The sequence below is a fragment of the Cyprinus carpio genome, chromosome A25 (genome assembly GCF_018340385.1).
Source record: "Cyprinus carpio isolate SPL01 chromosome A25, ASM1834038v1, whole genome shotgun sequence".
In the NCBI taxonomy this organism is placed as follows: Eukaryota; Metazoa; Chordata; class Actinopteri; order Cypriniformes; family Cyprinidae; genus Cyprinus; species Cyprinus carpio.
Window position 1 is genome coordinate 8,043,467 of NC_056596.1, and position 22,836 is coordinate 8,066,302.

Genomic DNA, 22,836 nt, shown 5'->3' on the forward strand with positions numbered 1-22,836 from the left:
GGACCAGCATAAACCAGCAAAAAAGACCAGCATAAACCAGCAAAGGACCAGCATAAACCAGCAAATGACCAGCATAGGCTAGCTAAAGGAACAGCATAAACCAGCATAAACAAGCAAAAACCAGCAAAGGACCAGCATAAACCAGCAAATGACCAGTATAAATCAGCAAAACGACCAGCATAGACCATCAAAAGGACCAGCATTAACCAGCAAAGGACCAGCCAAAGGACCAGCATAGACCAGCATAAACCAGCAAAGGACCAGCATAAACCAGCATCCCAGCGTCAAAACATACCTAACCAGCACATTTTTTCAGCAGGGTATAAATATATATATAAAAATTTTCAAAAATATCTTCTTTTGTGATTTACAGAAGGAAAAAAAGTCATACAGGTTTGGAATGACATGAGGGTGAGTAGATGTATTTATTGTAATGCATTATATTTAATGTCATGTAAATCTGCTTTAAACACGGGGAAGGTTATGAAGTGCAATAACTTATGCAGTTTTTTCCTCTTGAACTGCATTACAGTGGGGTTATATTTCGCAGATATTTCACCTGGTCAGGGTCTGAGGTTGCATGTCATGTTCTAGACTAAATGCACTATGACTTCAGATTTCATAAAAATTTCAGAACCCTCTTTAGCATCTTAATTATTTATGTTGTTGAAAACATGTTACATAGAACAGCAAGATTAGAGCATTCACTCCATGATAAAACAGCTCCCCTCGATTGAGCTGATGTGTTCACAGAGACCAGAATACGTTCAGACAGATTCAAGTTGTGTACTGAGAGTAAGATGTCACAACGTTGTGTCTTTCACTTCATTTATGAATGAGAAGTTTGGACTAGGTAGGTGGTTTAAAGTGGGGATTTAAGCTAGTCTTAACCTATAATGGTATGTACTGTTAAATTTATATGCAGTTTAATTATATCAATATCTTGTGGACCTCATGGGAACCTTGAGTCAAGGTTGTGACTTTTTGCTCAATAATTTGTGAGATATAAAATATTTGTGAGATATAAAACTAGAATTGTGAGATATAAACTTGCAATTCTTAGAAAAAAAAAGATAGAACTGTGAGATCTAAACTTTAACACTAAATTCCAAGATAACCACAGAATTTACTCATACTCATGTAATTCCAAACCTGTATGCTTTTGTTCTTCTGTGAAACACAAAAGAAAATATTTTGAAGAATGTAACCAATCAGTTTCCCATTAACTTCCATAGTATTTTTTGTCCACACCATTGAAGTCAATGGAACCCAAAACTCTTCTGAACCTTTAAACTCAATTCAATTCAAGTTGCAGTAGGAGGAAAATAACCAGCTACTAATAGATTTAAAGAGCATTTAAGTGAATAAGATGCAAACAATCCTGTTTTAGCCTTCTGCGTGCAGCATTAATGATTACTGCTGTTTCTGTCTGTTTTGAATCTCCAGTAGATAGATTGAGGATGGCTTGTCAAAGCACCCTCATCACTTTATTCTCCCATTCACCTCCTATGTCTCCCAGTTCTGAGTTATTTCCTCCCTGCCACCTAATTAGGATTATCTTTAATTTGCAGGATTACAATTAATAGCTTACTGCAGGTAAGTGATTAAGAGTTACCTGATAATGACCCCGGGAGGCTAACTACAGAAGGAGGAGAAATGATGACAGCTCCTCAAGCCCAGCGCGTCAGGCCGCAATTTAAGTTGGCCGATTTGGAGCGCTCCCCATGAGCCAGCAACACAATGGAGGAGTACACTTTCCCACTCTGTAATTAAGGTCCATTGAGTGAAATTACCTTCCGATAATTACTGGGTAGTTGTCAGCGTTTTTTATAGCGTGATGAGGCTCTGTCTTCCTCGCCTGGAGGCTGGACTAGGTTGGGCCTGCTAGCCTTCACCTCATGTTGGTGCTCTCTTGAGAGGAGGTGCTATACGTGTCAGAAATGTGTCAGGATGATGAGGAGATGAACGCTCAAGTAGCACGGCAGAATTTTTTTGATGGAATTATCAGGTCTCATCTGGCATCCTGGAACTCTGTCCTCATTGTGGAGATGATGGATTTTGAATTCATGTCATCATATTTTTTTAATCAATATACTATATTTTTTGTGTAAATATATATCAGTAGTATTTATATAAAATTGTAGTACTTATTAATATTTTGAATTAGCTATTAAGTTTTTGTAATGTTTTTTATATTTCTAATAAGCTTTATTTGTCTTAATACACCAGAAAAAAATTGACACACACACACTTATATATATATATATATATATATATATATATGTATATATATATATATATATATATATATATATTCAAAATCTAAAATATTTTTTATCTTAATCCTAAATCCTGCCTTGAACAATAAAGTGAAGTAGTAACAATAGCAAGCCTTTCTCTTACAATACGCACTACTAAGTGTTCTTAGTTATCGTGTCTTGTCTCTTTAGGACCAGCACTAGTGACCCCTCAAAAACATGAGAGGTGCATAATGCCCCTGCATGAGTGCCACCAATCCAAATGACCAAAATTATGTTTTCATGAGAGCACAGTACATGTATACAGTAAGTGTTTCTGTCCTATGAATAATGTATAGTCAAAGTGCTTTCAGAGGGGCATGTGGAGGCCCAAAGAGAGACGACCTTTTAGTCAGGAAGATTCAGAGGAGGAAAGGTTAAAAACTCACGCTTAATTGAACCCAGCCAGAGTGGCACTATATTTGGTCAGTAGCAGGACAGAAGGCATGTGTGCGAGAGACTGTCTGTGATCACACACCTCATGTTTGTACATGCTGAAACACTTACAGTACATACATCACAAACTGTATTATATTAGTGAATTAAGAAATATGAAGCATGTTCAGGTTATTGCCAATATAGTTTAACCATAACTCAGTGATACATTTATATATATATATATATATATATATATATATATATATATATATATATATATATATATATATATATATATATATATATATATATATATATATATATATAATTGCATGACAGATGTAATTTCATTTGCTTTCAAAGCAGCAATTTAACCATTACACTGTTTTCCTATTGTGGTATGGATGTCAAGTCATATTAATAAAAAACAAATGTTATTAAAATAAATTAAAATAAATTGTTTTATTGCAGAAAAATAAAATGAAGGTTAATAAGAACATTTGAATTGTTTATTATTTATATTACATAAGAAGTGAGTTATAAAAATGCTTAACACACTATATGCCAATAATATTAAATATTATTAAAATAATAATATGTAATGTTAAAATAATATTATTAAAATAAAAATATATTTATTATTATTATTATTATTATTAATAATAATACTGTGTACTGTATATACACACACACACACTATTTATTTATTTGAAATGCAAAACATGCAACATTTGCCATGCAATTATTTATGTAACTAATTAAATAATGAATTAATAATATTACAACTTTAATTGTTATGATTTTTTTTTAAATTATGATAATTAATTTTGTTGGGTGTGTTCAGTAAGTATATATGTATGTGTATGTTTTATTAAAATAAAATTATAACTATATTAACATACGATTTTCAAGAGTTAAAGTTCAATTTATTTGTGTGAAATTTGTTAAAAGGCAAAAACATTTATATTGATATGTTTGGCAAGATATTATTTGGGTCACAGTGACTAATTTTCCTAAAAACTATATTGGGCTTTGTGTACATTTATATTTAAGCACAGTCCATTGGCGCTGTGGATAAAATTTGTGTGAGTTTATTTAATGACGCCCAAGGCCTGTTATTTCACTGTGTAATCCATTTGTGTTCGTTAACAGGCCAGCAATGTTAATTAGTACTAAAGGACTTCCTTCCACATCTCCACTGCCAGCATATGTACTTTGTCACATGACACTGAGAATGTGTGTGTGTGTGTGTGTGTGAATCACAGAGGTCTTCCACAGTTCACCATACGCTTATCTTTTACACAGGCCCTCTCAGTTTAAGATGAGTATCTAATTATTCAGGCGATGCTAATTTAATGGCTGTGGACAGGTCTTATGCGAACGTCTATGTAAATTATGTGCCTCCAATAAAAATTACAGAGTCGGTCTGAGAAGCGAGATAATGTAATAAATTATATTTTAATTTGAATATTAATATTTGAATGTGGCAGCTTCCATATCGGCCAGTTTCTGGCGTAATCAGGATATGAGGATAATTTTGTTGATGGGACCTTAAAGCTCAGAGAGAGGATGATCAGGGAACGAGTGATGGAGAAAGAGAGGTAGAGGGGTGGAGGGTGTAATATTGCCAGGAATGTGCTGGCACAGTCAAGGTCAATTGACTAAATGGGAAAAAAAGCGAGAGAAAGTCCTTACAAAGCATTTTCTGGGGGAAGCATGAGCGAGACTGTTTAAACACGTTGATAATAAGGTGTTTTAATTACAGATTCGCCATGTGGTCACATTAAAAGCACATTTTAAAGATCTGAATTCATAAATAAGGGAAAACTGCTGTTCAGTGCAAAAACTAGTATGGAGACTCAAAAGGGCTTTAACTTTAGGTTTATTTGTCATTAAAATAGTCTGTACCACTATGATTTATAAATAAAAAATGACAAACAAATCCATTTAAACTAATTGGACTGGAGTAAATCCAAATGGTGAGACCACTTAAAATAGGAAAACATGTAATTCATAGATTTAAAGGGACAGTTTATGGTTTAGAATTTACTCTCCTTCATGTTGTCCCAAACCTGTGTGGGAATTTAAAGCATTTTCTCGATATTTTTGCTGTTTTGTGCTAAATCTAGCATGGACATTCAGATTAACTGGACAAAAAGGACTGAAACTTTAGGTTTATTTGTCATTTAAATATTCTGTACTATTTTGAATAAAATAAAATTAAATAAAATATTTACTAGAGTTGAAAAACATTTAATTTAGAGATTCAAAGGAGCAGTTAAAAATGTATCCACCTTCATGTTGTTCCAAACCTGTGTTGGTATTTAAATCATTTTCTCAGTTTTTTTATTTTATTTTTTTTGGACCCCACTGACTTTCATTGTATTTACAAAAACATTTTTTAAACATTCCTCAAAAATCTTCTTTTGTGTTCCACAGAAGAAGAAAAAAAGGTCATACAGGTCAAAACCAACAAGAGGGTGACTAAATGACTTTTAGGTGAACTGTCCCTTTAAATATACTGGATGATACTAGTGTTTTCTGTTTAATAAGCTATGCAAAATTACAAACCATCCACATATACGGTACACAATTACACCCCATATACATCACAAGTGAAGATTATTTGCTTCCAGTGTAGACAAAGTGTAAGATATTCCATATCTCCACTGCCCAGAGAACCCTTTCCCATAAGTGATTCCTGAGATATGGCACTATTTTAGACTGTATGTTAGGCATCTATAATATTACCAAAAGCATAGAGGTTATTAAGACACAAATTTCATGTGGTAGAGCTGATCATATATTAACCTTAATCTTAACTGATTTGAATTTCCCCGCCCCGAGTGAATGACGGACAGAGGCGAGGCAGAGCATTTCTCACCCTCGTGCCCCTGCAGAGTAAACTATTAACGCATTCACACCACTGAATTATATTAATGCTATTTTAGACAGCATTTGCATATCACATCAGCCACCTCTTTTCACTTAAAATTCATTTTTGGTGAAACCCTTTCTGAAATTCTGTATTAGAATTTTTAACGCATAACATAAATGTAATGTACATCTACATCATTTTCAAGCTCATATTTTTCGGACATATGAAGATGAACTTGCCATGCCTCTGATGTTGTTCTAGCAATAGCATCATTATTTTACTTCAGGATGCAACTCTATTTTTACTTTTCGAATTAAAATATACACTACCATTGATTTATTTATTTTTTAAAGAAGTCTCTTATGCAGACCAAGTTTGTATTTACTTGATTAAGAATACAGTAAAAACAGTAATATTAATAATGTTACAAAAGATTTCCGTTTCCATTGTTGTTCATGGAACTCTCTATTTATCAAAGTCTCCTGAAAAAAGAAAAGAAAAAGAAATCACAGTTTCCACAAAAATATTAAGTAGCAAAAAACTGTCAAGCATTCATTATATTAAAAATGATGTCTGAATGATCATGTGACACTGAAGACTGGAATAATGAAAGCTTTGCCATCACAGGAATAAATAATATTTTAAAACATTTTAAAATATAAAACAGTTCTTTTAAATTGTAATAATATTTAATAATATTACTGTTATTACTGTATTTTTGATCAAATAAATGCAGCTTTGGTGTATATAAGAGACTTCTTTTAACAACATTTAAAAATCTTCATTATTCCAGCTTTTAACCTGCATTGTAGTTCACCTACAAAGTGAACATTTTGTCTCTGTTTACTTTCATTCCATTCCCAACCTGTATGAATTTCTTACTGCAGTGAAACACAAATGGAGAAGCTTAGTAGACTGTTCACGATGCACTTTTCCATATATTGAAATTCAATACATTAAAAAAAAGTCATATGACAACTTTTATGATGCTGGAGCCTGATAGTCCATAGTCACCATTAACTTTCATTGTGCTCATTTATTGTATTGACATTCTGTCTAAAATAATTGGTTTGGAAAAAGAAATTCTTATTTGGGGTGAGCAGTCCCTTCATCTGGCCTCTGAACCACATTCTCATTGTCCTCGTCAAAGTTGATTATTTTGAAGTATCTTTACAACTTACATTTCCTAAATCCAGAACCATGTTCTGTCTTCAGGGATAGAAAGGATGAAACACTACAGGTTAGCGCTCAATTTAAAAGTGTTTTTATTCGTGTAGAGATCACAACTCCTGAGGATCCTCAGGCTCCCAAGTGTCCTGTGCAGAAGATGTTTTCAAATAAGGGCATGTGTTTTTCTTTACTTTTTTTTTTTTGTAGAACTGCTGTCCACTTGTATAGTTCTGGATCAGATCGAAAATGTAGACAGTAAAGGCACATAATGGACTCTGCAACCCTTATATATGCTAATTTTGAGTTTGTGTGCTTCACAACAAATGCATGTGTGACAGAATAACCTGCGGTCTTGCATGAATCTATAATTTCTCCCTCCTCATCTGAATAAAGGTTAAAACTGTGTTGATACAGGCCCTCCATTCCTCATATAGACCAAAATAGCTATGACGGGCACTCATTTGAGGGCCACAAACTCACCGGCATGCAGAACAAGCCTTTTTGTCTTACATTATGCATTTTCATCCCACTATTAGTCGCCCAGGCGTCTTCTCCCGTGATAGCTACACAATGAGAGCGATATATTTTAATTTAAACACTATAAACCCATTGAGTGCTTAATTAACTTTTACCATCTTTAGGGGAAGAAAGTCAATTTAGAGACGCTAGTGAGGGTTTGATTTGATATAAAATGATTTTACATCACCCGCCCATTTGCCAGGCCTTTTCAGAAGCTGATTAACAGACTGAATTACCATGTTAGTAAAATTCATACCCTTTCCCCTTGGGAAATCTCCTCTCTCATGCAGTGAGCATGATTAGCTCAGCTATTGTTTTTCTTTAACAATATTATTTAATGAGCTTCAAGCAGACAAAAACGTGAAGAGCTTATTTTAATTTGAATATTTGGCGTATCAGCATTGTGATGTCACAGCTGCACAAATGTTTGTTTGAAAAGTCTTTCTTGTCTTTATACATTTGTGTCAGTGGCAAATAAAGATGATAAAAATAGATTATACATTTGTGTCATTGGCAAATAAAGATGATAAAAAAATAGAAAATTATTTGTATATATACATACACATAGATATAGATATATCCATTTGGCTTAAACAGTACAGGTAATACTATTATTTTAGTTTAGTTTAGTAACCTTCACACACTGTCATGAGGGTCTACAGAGGTCCTCTTTGTGATATTTCCATTTTAATGATTTTTTTTTTATTTCCATTTTTATGCACAACATGACTTGCTATATGTTGGTAAAGCCACATTGCATTTTTTATTCTATTTATTTATACATTTATATATAAACTGACAACTTACATTTTTACTTAAGCTACAAAAATATATATTTAGGCAAAAATGTATTTATATTTATTTAGTTGTTTATTTAACAGGGACAATGCAGAATAACATGGTCCCTGGTTAGGCTTTTAAAATACAATGAACTATTACATAAAGAATGTAAAATACACTTTAGCAGTAAGTGCATTTAGCAGACAAATGCACCAAAGCAACTTACAGTGCATTCAGGCTACACTTTTTTTTTTTTTTTTCAGTATGTGTGTTTCTTGGGAATTCACTGCTAACCAATGCTCTACCACTGAGCCATAGATATCCATCAGTCAGACACTTTAATTACAGTTAAACAAACAAAAGAAAAAAAAAACTTTTGTTCAATAGCTAGACTGAAAGAGCTGAATAATTACACAGGACATTAAGTGATCAAATATTAATGCCATTAAAGGATCATTTTCTAAGAGCTCTTTACATGTATGGATCACATGATTTCCAAATGGAAATGATCTTTAATTAAGAGAGCAAGCCAAACATTTTCATTAAGTCTGCTTGACAATGAGCTCAGGGATCTGATAGTCTCAGGAGACCAGCTCTCTCGTTCTCGGTCTCTCTCTCTGTTCCAAGACAGGCTTTTGTCGCATTAAAGCACACATGATGCTACTGCCTGAAGGCTTCGTCCCTTTCTCCCCAAACCCACCCCTCTCTCTGTGTCTGCTTCCCTTTGGCAAGGATGGAGGAAGCAGGCAGGAGAGATGAGACTGGGGGAGGGGGTCCCCTTGAGCTCAGCCCCCTGCTCAAACTCTTATCTACATGATGTTAACAGATGTAATCCTATTACAGTCTTTTATTCTCTGTTTTTCTTTCTCTTTCTGACCCAGGCCGATATCTCCCGGCAAGGCCTAAGAGGGGTGGCAGATGCCCAGCTATGGATGGCCTACATGTGCCCTTTGAGTGATACATACCAGGGCAAGTTCTCATAACCAGTGCCTTCTTAACCCCTCTGTATGGTCTGTTTAGGGCATCCTGAAATATAGGTTTATGTAGTATATTTATAAAGTATTATAATTGTTGAACAGCAGTTTTTAGACTCATGCATGCAGAATGGATTTTCAGTTGCAAAGACAGTTGGAATCCAAATACTTGCTCAGACTGACTTTCTACTTTGTGTATAATAAAAAAAAAGGTTATTGTATATATAATTTATTTATTATATTTGTTATATATAATAAAACTATAAATATCATAATTTATATTTATTATTTTCTTTTTTCAAGTAGTTGCCAAAGCAAAATTTCTCATTTTCATTTAGCTGAACTTGACGTACAAAAATAACTAAAACTGAAATAAAAATGAACAAACACACAGTAATATTACTAAAATTAACTACAATTAAAATGAGAACCCAATATAGAAATTAAAACTAATCCAAATTATTAATAAAAAATGTAACACAGCCTCAGTTCTTCTGTTCAGGTGCCACAGAAATATTTTTTATGCATGGTGTGGAGGCAACTTTAGTTATATAGTACAACGAGATCTAAATTTGTTCTGAACTTTTTATAACTGATTTCGAAAACTGACTGACTGAGCTCCACATGGAGTTCCAGGAGTATTTCATTTCGGATGGTGAATTTATCGATTGAGTTTTCCAAATCACAACTAAACGAATGACATAATTAATTGTAAGGAAGAAGCACACTGTAAAGTTTCAGGAGTGACAGTTGTATTTAAATACAGGAGTGAATCCCTAAATTATCATTTAATTTGTGTACAAAAAAATAAGTCTGGAAATTTTGATGATTGAAACCATAGTAACTATAGCAAGGTTCCGTACCTTTAATACTTAAAAAAAACTCTGATACATTTAAATACATCATTAACAACTATTTTTTCAGTTTGTTTCTGTACACTGTGCATAGAATTTATTATTATTAATTTCAATGAGATTCTTGCTACCTGAACTACTGAACTGTCTCTGTAAAGAACTGAATAAAGCACTAAAAGGTGAATTGACAACCAAATTTAGTTGACGGCACAAGCAAGATTGACTGGCACATGTTTATGCAACTCAACTCACTACTGAACAAGCCTCACAGATTCATTCAGTAGATTATACTCTTGAGTGATTCTCACGTTGCTCTTCCCTGGCTCACTAGTGTAAATTGTTGGCTGACAGACATCCAGTTTAATCTCCGGCTATGAGGTCAGGTAAACCCCATCCTGTCTGCTGTAGATAATCTGTCATAGGTGTTATTAATATAGCATTGGAACTAAAAATAACAACGGCTGTGGCATTTCCAAAAGGCCATGTTAATCTGCTTCTGCTGGAGTTTGCAGATTTTGTGTTCGGATAAATAAATGTGACTCTTTCTAGTTTTCCTTCATGCATATCCAAATAAGTATTGTAATTGAAATCTGACTGGCTCGTTCTGTTCACAGACCGCTGAGCTCTGTTATTATCTATTTCTATACATAGATGGGCACCACTGACTAACACAGAGGTGACAGGACATAGTAATGCCCATGTATTATTTAAGAATATAGTATCGGGCTGCAGATTTCTATTCAAGTTGGATTGATTATCTGAGGTGACTTATTATATGGAATTTGCGGTTTAATGCCAAGCTCCGTGGCTATTTGCTAACAAAAGAACTATTTAGTATGTATGTGAATATGAGATTCTGTATTATAAGAGAGATCTGCACTAGTATATCTACAGTATATCTATTGTGACAACATGCCCCTGTTGTGACATACTATATGGGGTAAGTTGTCACAATGTATGGAACCTGACATTAAATAGCCTTTTTAAAGCAAGATTGAATAGTAAAACAATTAGGAAACAAGTGATTCATGAAACTATGAAAATGGAAAATGGAAAAGCTACTATAGAAACAAAAAAAAATCAAACTTGTTTTAGCCAATGAATATTAATTAATAAATTGTATAAATTTATGACTAATAAAACATGATGACTTGCAACGACCTGAGATTTCACTTGTTCACCAAACAACTATTACAAAAATATGATATTCTATTTTTTTTTTTTTTTTTTTTAATAAATCAATAAATAAATATTTAAGAGGGTTTTGAACTACATGTTTGAAAGCAACATGCGACTAGAGAAAACGCATTTGTGCAGTTGGACATTTTTGCCATGTTTACTTTCTAGAACTTCATGTTTGGGCTGTTATCTGGGTTATTTAAGCTCAGCTACCTCAATAATTTAGGTTGACAATTAAATGTCTCAGTTTCTCACTCTCCCTGACTACACTGACCATATAACATACACAGTTTTCTACAACAGAACTGGGTTTTAGCCCATAGGCAAACACATGAGCGATGCAGTCAAGCAAACTGAATGCACAGATGTGTTTCTCTGCTGTAAGCTGCTATTCAGCATTATAATTCACTAGACTGTGTCACCGCACTAGTCTTTTGTTTATCCAGACCAGAAGTGCTGCTTTGTTTTATTGGCTGGATGTCTGAAGTGAGCAGAGAAGAGATGAGGGGAGAGCCGAGTGTTCCTCACGTATCTTCAGATGGGAGTTTATGAAGTTATAAAGTGCAGATGTGTCTTTTTTTGAGTCAGTCATGCAGTACTGTACCTTTTAAACTCCATAAGTTTAAATAATAAATATGCTTGGATTTGAATACATTGAAATGACCATCAGTAGAGAAAGTTGATTTTTCAGTACAGAATGGTTACAATATCTTGGACCTGTTTATGCCGTTGTCTTCTGTGAGAATGACATCATAAAATAACTTTTTTTGTTGTTGTTAAAGGGATTAGAAAATATTTCACAGTGATTAAAACCATTAATTGTCACAAATTATTATAGATATTTACAGATACCTACAGATGTCTATGCTGTTTTTTCCACAAAAAGTGATTTCACTTTTTTCCTTTTTTTTTTTTTTTTTTTTTTTACAAATGATTTTACAAATGATTAACAATTATAAGTAATAAAAAAAGGAATATTTTTATTTTAAAATATATTTTCATATTTATAGAATAGATAGAAGTTTATGTGGGCAACATCCAACCAAACCAAAGTATAACTATTTAAAATTCAAAACCAGTAACCATAATTAAGCTAATGTGATTTTTTTTTAATGTACTTTTAATTTTTTATTCAATATGTTAAGACAAGTTGGAGATGTGAAAATGTGTTAGGAATAGTAGGAATGACCCGTCTGCTCATACATGTAGGGCAGAAAAACAAACAGGACCTGCAGGTTTAAGCATGAAGCCACATTTATCTCTCTCCTTTCCAATGAGTGATAAATTAGGGGAAGTGTCATAATCTAGCAAGGCCACTTAAGGCATCCAAACATATACCCATGGAAAGTGCTTCAGATACGATTGTCAGTGAAAGCGCAGCCCTCTGTCTCAGTCACACACACACACACACAAACACACACACACACACACTTTCTCATGGCACCCATAGAGGACAGAAATGGAGATGAATGGAGCCCCAGCCACTAAAGTAATCAAAAATGCATTTTCCATATCTCGGTAATTGAATTGTGTACAAGCTGCAAGTTAATGAGGTCATCTCCCCTCCAGCTCTGACAGGAAAGCACAAATAATTATCTCCCCATTTTTCCTTATGTAGCAATTAATTTGAACCATTGGCAAGCGACCGCCGCCCCCTCTCTGCACCTCTTATTTCTCCTTCATGCCAGTGCGACCGCTACTTTCTCTCCTGCTCATCCCCCTCCCCCCAGCCTTTTCCACCGTATGCCCCTTCCCGCCTCTCATTCTCGCTGCTTGAGTGCTTTCTGGTTAAGGCTGAGAGGAATTGACAGCCGATTGATGTGAGAGAGACCTGGTGGGCGGCTCGGGGCCGACATGGGCGAGGCAGGCAATCAAGGCCCTACAGCTGTTATGAGGCTGAGAGGCTTCCAGGTGACTGTCACCTGAGATTTCACATGCTGGCACTCGTCGAGCACTGGGGGCGTGAGAGATGTGCCAAAGGGGCATCTGGTTCCAGGTGGAAAATGAGGAGGCCGGGCCGGCGCTAATGTTGTTTGTCTTGTGCCAAACCGAAGAATGATGAGGAACATAGCAAGAGTTTGATTTTGAATGACAGATTCTAGTCACGCTATGTATTCTGGGAAATGAAATGTTCAACTGTTTTCCACCCTAGTCTAAAAAAATCTTTATCTATCTATCTATCTATCTATCTATCTATCTATCTATCTATCTATCTATCTATCTATCTATCTATCTATCTATCTATCTATCTATCTATCTATCTATCTATCTATCTATCTATCTATCTGTCTGTCTGTCTGTCTGTCTGTCTGTCTGTCTGTCTGTCTGTCTTGTTCTGAGTGTCCTAAAGATCTATAAACCAAGGCTTTTAAACATTTTTGTTTTATAAAGTTTTGTCAAACCTTTCATTTTTTGTTAGTGACTTGACATGTAGCCAAGTACGGTGTCCCATATTCGGAATTTGTGCTCTGCATTTAACCCATTCAAATGCACACACACAACAGTGAGTAGTGAACACCCATACACACAGTACATAGTGGGGTGGAGTTTTTGCTGCAGTTTTTGGTTAAGAGTGTGGGTTAGGTTTGTTGCTCAAAGGTCTCACCTCAGTCATGGTATTGAGAGTGGAAAACAGCTCTGATCATTCACTCCCCCCATCTAAAATCCCTGTCGGTACCGATACTCGAACCCAAGACTTTTGGGTTACAAGTCCCACTCTCTAGCCGTTAGGCCATAACCGCTGCCTCTTGTGCAAATCCAGTTCAAATTCAAGAAGTGAACTGAAAGGCATTCATTTCAGTTAAATTCAAAACTTTTTCACACAAGCCATACTTTATCCTGGGTTATCATTATTATTTGCTTATTTATGAACTTATTTTAATGAGGTCACTGTTTAGTTTCTAATTGGTTGATAAACAACTCTCTGTGCTGTTCTAACACGGCAAAGTTTAACTGCATACCTTTAGCACTGTTAACCACTAGTGTTGCAAACCCTACAAAGGAATATGGTTACTGGTTTTCAAAAATACAAGTGTGAAACATTACTTTACTAAGGGTTAGAAGCCAAGGGTTAAGTATGGTGTAAATAGCCATGAAGAGGGTTAAAGAAGTGTGGAGTTAGAACCAATTAATTTGGAATAAGTGTTTTTTTTTTTTTTTTTTTGTCACAATTAAAGGAGGGACGGATATTTATTTTTCAATTATTATTATTGTTATTTATTTCCTTATAGCTACTTTTCTCCATTAATCTCAACCACAAAATCCCTCCATACGCTCTGAGCTTTAGTAATTGCTGTCACTCAGTCCTCGAGTGTCTCTGTGGCGCTCCAATTACACGATCATCTGCAGTCATATCAAAGGGGCTGTCAGTGCTTTGTCTTTCATCTTCAGGGGGTTCTTTCTGAAGCCAAAAGGATGTCCGCTCACATGACTGACAGCTACTTTATCTAATCTCTGACAAATAGTGGCTTAATAAGCATCCTCGTCCAGGAGCGGCCACAGAGGATGTGTCAGTAATTGGGGTAATGGAGGAGGTTGGCAGATTTCATTGACCTCTGCCCTTCATTAAACCGTTTTTCTTATCCAGCTAATATCATGTCTCAAGTGAGCCCCTCCACCCCCAACCAAACAGACAGTTTCCCATTGAACCTGAGATCTCACCTCAGTGGAGTGACACCCTGCCGTGTTTTCTGAACATCCCTGAAAATTAGGCTTAATACGTCCTTTGCTCCTGTTTGGAAAGAGAAGTGGCCCTCGTTACCACATCTTTTCCTCTGTGGTGTTGATTTACACTGAGCGCCGGTGAGCCGGTAGGCCTGACCGTTTACCATGGTGTCCCCAGCAGCCCTGACACTGTTACTCCTTCGCAGCCGCCAACAAATAATTATGAATTATTCAGAACTTGAAAGAAGTGTTTGTTATCCACGAGCATAATGAAAAGGAAATGTGCATTCGTCCTGAATTATTGTAAATTACATACTATATGGGATTACCTTTCTGCCTCAGTAGTTGCTGAAACCAATTCACCTGCTTAGGAGAAAAAAAAAAGAAAAAAAAAGAAAAACAAAACACAGATGGAGGAGGTTGTGACATCATAGTAAACGAGAAGTCAGAAATATGCTTTTGATGTTCAGTGATGCAGTAACTGAATTCATTCATTTGATCATGCAAACTGGGACGTTCTCATACATGTAACTGCTTAATCTGTTCATCCCACCAAGTAAACAAATCTGTTTTTCATGTGTTTTAATGAAGGACGAATGTGTCAAACCCTCAGAATGAAATATTGTCATTTCAGCTTTAAGAAGTAGTAGCCTATAGCGAAAACAAATTCTGTAATTATTTATTATTTACAGGGTTGTAAGGAATTTAACAATTTCAGTACCTATTTGATGATTCTTTTGAATTTGAAGGACTATTTGGAACTAATCATTCCTATTACATTTTAAAATTAAAGGGGTCATATGACGTAGCTTAAAAAAACAACATTATTTTGTGTATTTGATGTAATGCAATGTGTATACGTGGTTTAAGGTTAAAAAAAACATTCATTATTTTACACATACTCTACATTATTGCTCCTCTATGCCCCACCTTTCTGAAACGTGTCAATTTTTACAAAGCTCATCATTTTGAAAAGTGCTCTGATTGGCCAGCTATCTAGTGCATTGTGATTGGCCAAATACCTCAAGTGTGTGACGGAAATGTAACGCACTTTACCAGGTTCAGGAAACTTTCCTCTGTAAAATGCACTGCACATATTCAAATATTTGGGTTGAACTGTTCTGGAACAGTGTTTTAAATAAAACGTAACCACTTATTTCTAGTTGTGTCCTCTTTTGGAAGGCCAAACAAAGTAGTTTGGCTTTCGCAACGAAACGCACAGCGTCTCCACGATATGGCGGTGGCAACAATACTACATCGAGAATAAAAGTTCCGCCTTCTTTCTTTGCGTATACATTTGGCCGGTGTTATGCGAATCTTCCCACACAGTGACGTAGATATGTGGGGACGTGTTTGAACGAGGCCTTTTAGGAAGGCGTGGCTAAGTGTTCACTTTTATAAAAAAATATCTCTTTGGGTTTATGACTTTAATCTTTGTGACTTTACGAATCTTCTGTATGCACAAACAGCTTTTAACACTCCAAAGACAAAGGAAAACATGAAATCGCATCATATGACCCCTTTAAAAAAATATATGCTAACATCATTCAATCTTATTACTCTTTGTAAAATATCACCAACAAAACTAATAATGTAGCTATATTAAATTGCTCACTGTCATATTAACAACCTGTTCTTGATTAATTTAGTCTGACATGATTAAGAAAGAGTCAAATTAATTGAGAGACTGCTCCAGTCGTTTCATACTTGATTGTGATTCACTAAAAAGAACTTATTCATAAAAGTATTTTGTATGGGGTTTGGACTTTGTACATAGCGATTCATGGTTCTCCACTTAGTTCGCTGGTCGCGCTGTATGATTCAATAAATAATGTTCTATTGTAACGTATAAAAGTTTTTTAATCAGTAGTCTATAATGTATACATTTTATGTATTTATTTACAAATTAAATTTTGTGATCCATACATTCCAGATGAACAAAAGTGTCACTTGCAGTGTAGCTATTTATTAATAGAAAATAGTTATATTTAGCCTTAGCCTATATATTTAACATCTCACAGAGAGCTCTGATTTGTTCTAATGTTCTGCAGTATAATACATTTCTAAAACTTGTGTTTCTACTCAATTTAATTTTATTTATTTTTTTCAGATCACAACCTATTTTGTCCAGATGTGTGTAATGTGTAGATTGTAGTTAATGGCAATTCAATCAAAATGTTTGCTCTCTTCATACATTCTTTCAAAAACAATGCACATTTGAAAACAAAATTGGTCAGTGAAAAATTGTGCAACTTGTTAGCTTAGAAGTCCAATGCATCCATTAGCTTTCCAGATAGCAAGATGAAAACATGGACTTGTGATAATGAGGGGGATGGAATTGGGCTCAGATCCTCCGCTTCTGTGGATAAGAACTTGTTTTTTACTATGGTAATCAGGGCCGAAGAAGCGTGGTGACTTTAGTGAGAGAGACTTCATTTTTCCTTCCATTTCTTGTCCTGTCTGTCAAGATGTGGTCTTCAACTCATCTGTGTGTGTTGCTGCATGTCACGCTTATTTTCCTCACATGCCATTAGGACTAGAATGTGGATTGCATTAATCGGAGACAGTGTGTGTGTTTTTGAATCTCAGTAATGTACACAATGCTAACGTTAGCTGTGCTGGATATACGTATGAATGGTTGAGCAGAAATTGCTGTGATGTTTGGCATTATGTGAAGTGACACAAGAAGGTGATAACCCAGCTAGCGTACTTTTATTCTCAAGTACCTTTCAATTAAGATCTTGTTATTAATTTAAAGGCTTTATCTTATGCATGCTAAGCTTTTACCACTGACATTTTTACCGGCTAGAACTGGATGAAGCCCATCAAAAAGTCAGTCCTTAAACTCAGAAATTCTTTTGAAATGAGACAAAAGTCTGACTGAAGATGCCGGTTTTAACCTTCTCCAATTTAGAAGGAAGAAACCTCAACTTTGGTCCCGTGACAACACTAATTCAAACTGCAAGAAGATGTACAAGCACGTCAAATGTGGACCCATTAGATCCATCTGTGGGTTGAAAATTAGGCCTGGAAAATTATATCTGACATGAAGCATAATTACCTTTCAGTGAAAGTGAACATAGATCACAGGTTTCCTGTTGAGGACTTGCAATTCATCTTGCAGTCACCTATTTTTTTTAAAGACTCAACAAAGGATTGGCATCAGGTGTCAGTGCTAATGAATAAGTGTATAATAAATGTCTTCGTTGACTGGCAGAGGGCAGGAGGATAAGCTGGCTTTGGAGTTTCACAGAGCAATTCAATTCAAGTAGTTCTTGAATTGGAAATTGCACTGCAATTTTGTTGCTACACTGTTATCTTAATGTAAAGTGGCCCCAAAAAGTATTTGGACACTTTTGGATACCAAAGCCACACTTAAAATTGTCTGTATGTCATTGTGTTATATATAAAATATCAAAACAAGTGGCATCTGCAAAAATGACTTTTTCTCAGAACTGACTTCACTTTTCTCAAGTCATGTGTGAAGAACCTAACAAAAGTTTTGTAAAATAATTTGCTTGAAAACTAGTATTATCTGTGTTTGTGTGTTTTGAGTGTTTTAATAATTTCATCTAATATTTATATTTCATTTCAGTTATATTTTAATTAACAATATAATAATAATAATTTAATAGTTTTAGTTAACGATAAAACTTAAAATCTTTGCATTATACTTAAGCTAATTTTTAAGTGTGACTGAAGGGTCCAACTAGTTTTCAGGACCAATTTACCATTGTTATTTTGTGATAAATTCATAAACTGCTGATAAGCAGTGTGCAAACAATTAATTTTAAATTCTGAGAATATACTAGACAAACACACATGCGGTACCCCCATCCACAGCTGGGTCAGGTGTAAGTGTTGCTTGAACAGAGACTGAAATCTTTTCCATCGCCATTCTCCTCCCATCTCTCTCTCTCCAACCCATGGTCACATCTTTTCTTGCGTCTTTCAGCACAGAATAAGGGCTTGAGGCGGAGAGGGTCTGTAGGCCTTTCCCTGGAGACGTGGGAGCCCATCTGTGTGTGCCACTGAAGCTAAACTAGCGGCGGGCACGACTCCTCCTCAGAGAGCCCCCCTCCCCCTGCCCCAACTTCTACCACAGACAGCAGATGGCGCGCAGCCTCCTCGTTCCTTTGCCATGTTTGTTTAATACATTTAATTAATATTCTACCTCAATAGAGAGCCACCACAGACCCTCCTCCAGCCTCCTTGTCGTGTCGTCCATCGCCATCTCTCATTGCTCTTCATCTCCTTCTCGACTCTCCGCTGCTCTTTTATGATGGACAGACTGGCATTGGACAATTATACACACAAGAGGCTAACAATGCCCTTGAGTGGTCTATAAATGAAAAGCTCCATGTGTTTTCTTGTAGTGTCGGATGTATTAATCACATGCCGCCCTCAGGACATGTACAAGACCCCCTGAGAGCCTCTTGCATCAATACTAACTGTGGCGTCCTAATGCATTGGTTAACCAATATAGTGCTGAGGAATTTTTCAAAGTTTCCCTTGGGTGTCAGTGGCCTAAAATGTAATAATGTTGTGCCCCCAACCTTGAACGGTGGCTGTGTTTATATGAAATATTATTTATTTAAATGTTTAATTGAAATGTTCATCATCTCATATTCCATCTTTCTTTTATTTTCTTTTCTTTTTTCGAGAATTGTCCGTGTGTGTGTGTGATAAATCGTCCATGGATATTCCTAATTAGAAAACAAAATATTTACATTTCTTTAAAAATGCAATGCCTTTTTGGGGGAGAGAAATGTAAATCATAAGAAAGTGACATTTGAAACAATCATTGACTGTTGCTGACTTCAGTAACTCCCTTCATTTTTAAATGCTGCTTCCGGTGAGTAAGATAAATGTCTTATCCCTTTAAAAACACTGTTATCAAGATTGTATCACACTACCAAAATATCAGATATATAAATAATTATAAGCGAAGATGGTGTTGGTGACAGCGTTAATGACATTAATTGGGTGCAACAAAAGGAACAGCAGTCAAATAAAGCACATCTGTTTCATTGAAATCATCCAAATTGTCTTTGTGTAATAATGAAGACGTTAGTGGAAAACGGACTGACTGTAATCTGTTTACAAGCACTGAACTGGGAGACCGTCCAACGCCTTAGGGTAGCGCTAACACAACACTGCTCGTCCCCCCCAGTTCCACCCAGATGTACATGGCACATTTCTCTATCAAACAAGAGCATTTACATACGCTGAGCAGGACATGAGCAAATCAAAAGTGTCATTAGCATATGCACCACAGGCTCATTTGACTTGCTAACGTGCCAGGCATGGATTTTGCCACTGTGGATACATTTCTCTCTTTTCACAAAGACAAAGGTTATCTGACATGTAATCCAATTTGGAGTATCCTTAGGGCCTGCTTTATTTAAACAAGGATCTTTGGCTAGACTGATGCTGGTTTGTCAAAGGTTATTCCTACTTGTGCATATCTGCATAGGGAATATTTTAATTGATTTAAATCATGTAGCACAATGGTGCCAAAAGAATCCATCTTTGTTTCCCTCCCTAGAATTTTTTTTTTTTTTTTTTTTTTTTTTTAGCATAATATATGTTAATCTGTATGCTCTTTTTGTTGTAATTTTAAGTTGCAATCTGCTTTTTTGCAGGACAAACCAAGCGATTTGCTTTCAGGCCATGTTTAATTTAAGACTTTTTTACTAAAATAATTCACCTGTTTATTAAACTGCATGCAAACTGACACACAACCCCATACACATCATGCATATTTGAGCTACATTCACTCACTGATAATTTTATGACTGAAGCACCAGATTTTAGTCAGCACTCACATAAAGACTAATACTGCCACCATGTGGTCAAACAACGCACTTGGGCAAAAACTCATTTATTTAAAATTTTTTACAATTATTTAAATAATTTAATATTGTCACTGTTCTTGTAACAAAAACAAATTATTATTCAAAATAATTATTCTAGACAATTTTATGCTATAAATAATCTTAATATAAATACAGTATTTTATATAAGGTGTTACGTGTGTATTTCTTTCTACTCATTATTGGATGATTATTCAATATAGTACAGTGTAAACACAACAATATTTGTTTAATATCAGTTCAGTTTAGATTCATTTGTATAGAGTTACAGTTATGGACTTTTGGTTGTGTTTCTCTCTGTTCCTGTTCTCCTGCCTTGTTTATTTCCATTGCCCTAGTTTCTGTTCAGTCCTGATTTGTTTATATGGTTACTTATGATTTGCAGCTGTTATTCATTCCTTAGTCTCCTTATTTATACTCCCAGTTCTGTTCAGTTGTTGCTGGTTGCTTTACCATTGTGTGTGCTGCGTTTGCTCCTGCAATAAATTTTTATTTATTAGTTATTATACTTTAATTTATTTAACTATAGTTATTTTAGTACTTCTAGTTTTTTTTTTTTTTTTTTTTTTTTTTTTTTTAAACCCTGGATTAAAGGGGATACATTTTTTTTTTTTTTTTTTTTTAGCTTGACATCCTGTAGTATAAAAAATAATTTAACAAATAAATGGATAAAAATAACAAATGATTTTTAAAAAACAGCATTTGCATTTTTGGTCAAATAAATTAATTTATAGCTACATGCAGTCTTCAAGCAAAATTAATAAATAAAAAAAACTATAATCCATCCATTTAATAGAACCTAACTACTGCCTCCTCCTTTCACCATCACTAAATCTAGCAATTAACACTTCAGTTTGTTGTGACACTCGTTCATGTTTTGAGTTCATCTTTCACTATAAGGCTTCCTCAGACAGCCCATAAATCAGATAAATAGCTTAACCGATGACCTTTGACCTTTCAGGTTTGCTCTCTGGTCACTAGGGCACAAGACATGTGTTAGGTGGGGTATGTGATAGTGTGTGTGTTTGTTTTAATGGGCTTGATGAATGACCTCTGAATCCTCATTGACTTTCACTATAGGCTGAATAAACAGACCTCGTTCATGGAATCTACACTTCGTTTGTCTGTTAGATCAACCACTTTAACATGTAAAAACAATACTTAAGTTTTCACAACCTAGAAATAGAATAAAATATTCATAATAATATAATATTAAGTCTAACTCACAGAAAAACTCCAACAAGGTCAGCAGCTTTGCTCCATTCTCAGGATAGTAGGTTGTTTAAAGCCAGGTGTTTCTACAGACTGTGATGCATTTATAGCCTGCTGGGGTCTGACAGTTTACATCATCAATCTGTGCCACGAGAGACTGAACTATGGTCACATTCCATAGAGACAGCTCATAATGACCTGCCACAGCAAGATAAAATGCAGTTTTCAGCTCCTCCTCATACTGTAAACGGACAATAGAAGGCGCTCTTCTCCCTTCCGCTCCTTACACTGCGGTATAGTGACTGGAATTGAGTTGATTTAGAGTTTGTGTAGATTTTGTTTTGTTTTCATTTTTTTTTTAATATATCATTGACATGTCTCATGTGAAATGGTCAAAGGTTATATTTTCCCCCATGTTCGTTTGGATAACTTATTGTCCTGTGGAAAGGGTTTCTTATTTCCTGTTAGATTTTGTGCCAAGCAAAATATGTTTTTGCCAAGTTTTGCCAAGCCAAATATATGTTTTCACCACTAGACAGAAATAAAGTCTGCTGACTTTCAGGTCTGCCAAGCACTTCCTCAAAAGCAAAGGATTTTTGATAATCTAGGAGGTTTTTGGTGAGTTACTCTACTGCTATGTTCATGTGTAACATCATTACCTTTCTTTCATCAGATTTATCAGTCATTTATTTCATTGAATTTGATTTGTATAAAAATAGAAATCTAAATTTTATAATATATATTTTTATTTTAATATGTATGTGTGTGTGTGTGTGTGTGAGTGTGTGTGTGCGCGCATATATATTTCATTTAAATAATTGTACATATTTTAATACATATTTATGTATTAAAATGTAAAATATGTTTAATACATATTTTATTTAATCTAAAAATTATAAAGATCGATAGATAGACAGACAGACAGATAGATAGATAGAGAGATAGATAGAGAGATAGATAGATAGATAGATAGATAGATAGATAGATAGATAGATAGATAGAGTATTTATAATTCATACTCATAGATAAACATTTATTTTATCACTTTTAGATTTC